The sequence below is a fragment of the Pseudorca crassidens genome, chromosome X (assembly GCF_039906515.1).
Source record: "Pseudorca crassidens isolate mPseCra1 chromosome X, mPseCra1.hap1, whole genome shotgun sequence".
Taxonomy (NCBI): domain Eukaryota; kingdom Metazoa; phylum Chordata; class Mammalia; order Artiodactyla; family Delphinidae; genus Pseudorca; species Pseudorca crassidens.
The window spans coordinates 66790289-66795082 of record NC_090317.1 but is presented as its reverse complement, the minus strand read 5'-3'; positions in this window follow the sequence as shown (position 1 = coordinate 66795082).

The window sequence follows — 4794 nt, the reverse complement described above, 5'->3', positions numbered from 1 at the left end:
CTGCACTGGCTCCCCAGAAAGGAGGTGTGGATAGTTACCTGTGGTCGCACACATGCTTCTTGGCGGTGGCAGCAGCAGCCTTAGCATCTCCTGCCTGTCTCTTGGGTCCGTGCTTTTAGCCTCGGCTCGTGCCCATCTCTGGAGCTCCTTTAAGCAGCGCTCTTAATCCCGTCTCCTCGCGCACCAGGAAACAAAGAGAGAAGGAAAAGTCTCTTGCCTCTTCGGCAGCTCCAGACCTTTTCCCGGACTCCCTCCCAGCTAGCCATGGTGCACTAACCCCTTCAGGCTGTGTTCACGCCGCCAGACTGAAGCCGGAGCCTCAGCTCACAGCCCCGCCTGCCCCGGCGGGTGAGCAGACAAGCCTCTCGGACTGGTGAGTGCTGGTCGGCACCTATCCTCTGTGCGGGAATCTTCCCACTTTGCCCTCCGCATCCCTGTTGCTGCGCTCTCCTCCGTGGTCCTGAAGCTCCCCCCCTCCACCGCCCGCAGTCTGCACCCACGAAGGGGCTTCCTAGTGTGTGGAAACCTTTCCTCCTTCACAGCTCCCTCCCACTGGTGCAGGTCCCGTCCCTACTCTTTTGTCTCTGTTTTTTCTTTTTTTCTTTTGCCCTACCCAGGTACGTGGGGAGTTTCTTGCCTTTTGTGAGGTCTGAGGTCTTCTGCCAGCATTCAGTAGGTGTTCTGTAGGAGTTGTTCCACGTGTAGATGTATTTCTGGTGTATCTGTGGGGAGGAAGGTGATCTCCGCGTCTTACTCTTTCGCCGTCTTCCCCTTGTCTCAAAGGCTTGACTTTTTTGGACTCCATTACGTTCATCTGTAAAATAGAGTTATGTTTCAGGGCTGTTTGAGGATAAAAGGCGAAGGTAATCATAAAGCACATGGGACAGTTCCTGGTATATACTAGATATCCAACAAATGATAGATGATATTATAATTGAGCTGGGTTGAGGAATTGATACTTAAGAGAAGTGCTTGTAAACCATTCTCTGGAAAAAAATGAGTTTTTAGACAGATGTATAACTTCATTTAATATTTATTGTGTACCTACAATTTTCTAGGAAAATGTGTAAAACAATAAAAAAGATAGGTTTCCTGCCTTCACAGATCTTGAAACTGAATAGAAGAAACAACAAATAAACAATTATAATGTGGTAAGCAATATAATGGAGTTGGAAGTATGAGAGGATGGCATGAGAAAACACAGCAGTGCTATCTAACCCAGATTTCAGAGGCAAGAGAGGATTTTTGGAGGAGGTCACGTATAAATTGAAAACTGATGGAGAAGTAGGAGTTGGTCAGATGGAAAGAGACTTATGTTTTGGAAAGATCACTCTTGCTACAGTTCATGTAGTACATTGGAACAAATGTAGAAAGTTCAGTTAAGAGGCTATTTCAGAATTCCACCAAAGAGATGATGGTGAGGGAGTCAAAGGAATATACAGAATCATGACAAATTAAGAAGTAGAATCGTCAAGATTTCGTTATTAGATATGGTGTGTGAGGGACAGGAGGGTCATGGACAACTAGGTGCCTACTTGTGTCATCCACTGAGATGGGGAACACAGGAGGAGGAAACAATAATGAGTTCAGTTTTGGATGTATTGAATTTGAGATGTTTGTGGACCTTCCAGTTGAGAGTGTCAATTAAGCAGTTATATATGCTTATTTGAATCTTGGGGGAAAGATCTGGATTTAGGAAAGGGGAATCAAACCTAGAGGTGGTAGATGAACCCATGGGAATAAATTAAATCATCCAGAAAAAGTATTTGGAGTAAAAATAGAAGTGGGACAGGGACAGGTTCCTGAGAAACACCAAAATTCAAGAAGCAAGCAGAGAAAGTAGAACTTCAAAGGAGAATGACAAAAAGTGACTGAAGAGATAAGAAGGAATACTGGCAAAGACAGTATTATGCAAGCCATGGGAGGAGACCACTCAGGAAAGAAGGGTTACTAATATCAAATGCTGACATAAAGGTAAATGAGTAAAGAAATGAAAAGTGTTATTTTTATTTGGCAATAAGAAGATTGTGATGTTAATATCATGTCGTTGACTTTCACTGAAGGATGAAATAGGACCAAATGACAAACATCATAACAGATCCTATAAAACTGCTACTACTGAAAACTTGAGTCTTTAATGTGTTTCCCTGTTCATAATATACATATACACTTACTACAATCTTATTAGAGACTAGTGCCAGGAAAACTTTTCTCTCTTCCATGCATCCATTCCACAGATGGACATTGAATATCTATGTATAACCCACTGATGAATACTTGGGATACCAAATGAGTTGAGTCATAGTCCCTACTCTCAATAAACTCATTAAAACTTCATTAATTCATTAATACAATATATATTTATTAAGCTCCTACCATGTGCCAGGCCCTGTGCTAACCACAAAATGGGTATAGTCCCTACCTGCATGTGGCTTATAGTTTATTTCCTAAAAAACTGTTATGCTTTCATTTGTTGGGCAGTGGTCACTGTATAACTATCACATTTTCCTTTTTGTTTTCACATCCAGGAACACTCAAATTATATTAACTTAGATATCTGGAATAATCCTATCTCACTCCACCCAAATTATTTGGTATGGCCTTTTAACCTTCTTTTAAAAGCTCTAGGGCTTCCCTGGTGGCGCAGTGGTTGAGAGTCCGCCTGCCGATGCAGGGGACATGTGTTCATGCCCTGGTAAGGGAGGATCCCACATGCCGTGGAGTGGCTGGGCCCGTGAGTCATGGCCGCTGAGCCTGCGCATCCGGAGCCTGTGCTCTGCAACGGGAGAGGCCACAACAGTGAGAGGCCTGCGTACCACAAAAAAAAAAAAAAAAAAAAAAAAAAAATCCTTGTTGAAAGAATCTAGAGTATAAATAAGAAACGAAGGAATATACACAAACAAATAAATAATAAGAATGGTAAGAAATGGAAACAGAGCCCTTATCAGCTATTCTGTTTTCGTTAGATGGCCTTCACATAACAATTATCCTTTGATTTCACTTATTCTGTCCATCTCCTACTTTCTAATCACCCCACTAGGAAAACTAATTTTAACTTCCATATTACTTACTGAAACAGAATAGGATTATATAAATATAGTCCTTCAACTACATATCATTCAGATCCATGAGCTAAGGTCAAAGAGGAGAACAGTGTGGGGAATATAAATAAATGAATGATTCAAACAGCGTAACACCTTTTTGAGAACAAATGATGCTTTGTTTAGGGATTCTCCCTGTTTTCCCCTCTACCTTCAGAATACTTAGTTTTACCTGCTAATTTATTGCTCAGTTCCTTGGTGTGTTATATGTTGGTTAGGGAGGGAGGTAGATGTGGAGAGAATAGACATCAGATCTGTTTCATCCCAGTGCTTGATGTCTGGGAATGTGATTTCTAGTATAGTACTTAGGACAGTAAAATCCCACATTAATAAAAATTTTGTTTACCTCATAGAGTTTATTGAAGAAGGATTTTATCTCCTTGTTTATATGGTGAGAATTGATGGCACTATGGAATAAGTAAGTCTGTTTATATGCATTTTTCTGTTTTATTTTAAAAAGGAAGTACATAATGAGAGTCAGGAAAATTACCAATAGAGCCTACATATTAAACTGATTAGGGGAGAAAAACAAATTTTAAAAAACCTTAATTCAGCCCAAACCATATCATAGAGTGTCAGCCTCCATGAGCAGTTCATGGAAATAAGACCTTTCCCTTCATGATGCTTTCTATGTCCCCATAGCCCTGATTTGGGTTAGCACATCATTTAACAATGCTGAGGCTAACGGATCACATAACACTCCCTTTGAAATTGTTCTCTTCTACTAGACCCTTTATGAAAGGGGTTGTGGAGACTATAAGTAGGCCTAGGACAAGAGAATCTTGCTGCTTGTCAGTGAGAAAAAAAATAGTTTCATTTGTTTCCTTTAATTTCCCAATTTCCAATTTGTGGAGGCCAAAGCTTGCTTCTCAGAAATAGACATCACAAGGGCATGCAGAAAACAATTTGGAGGTGGAGTGTCCCTTTGTTACTGTTTGGATGGGCAGCTCTGTTTGCTGATTTCCATGTATGGTTCCTATCAGTTTCTTCTCTCTTCCTTCCGTCAACCCCAAGTTGCCTTGACAATCTTTTCTCAAACACACAAGCAGCAACTAGTATGATTATGAAGACCAGATCATTCTAGAATGAGAACAGACTACCTTTTTCTATGGACTTCAGCCTAGAGAAGCTGAACTTAATGACTAGCTTGGTTGTCTATAGTTCAGATGTGGCCTGATAAAAAAATAGTATGTGGAAATGGGAGCCCAAAGTCAAAATTTTCTAAGACCTCCATCTCCAGCACTGTGGCCTTTAGAGCACTGACTTGGTTTATGCACTCCTGGTAATGCTTAGTAATGCCAATCCGACTGGAATAATCCTGTGGTGAATCAAGTCCACCTTGCAGATCTGCCTTATAAAGGCTTATGCTTAAAGGACATACTTTTTCCAGATACCTCCTGTATTTCCTGTTTTTTTTTAAAAAAATTATTTATTGGGTTGTTCCAGGCCTTAGTTGCAGCATGCAGGCTGCTTAGTTGAGGCAGGTGGGCTCCTTAGTTGTGGCATGTGGGCTCCTTAGTTGTGGCATGCAAACTCTTAGTTGCTGCATGCATGTGGGATCTAGTTCCCTGACCAGAGATCGAACCCGAACCACATGCATTGGGAGCGTGGAATCTTATCCACTGCACCCCAAGGGAAGTCCCTTGTATTTCCTTTTCATATAATTAGAATCCATCTATTTATGTATCTAAAT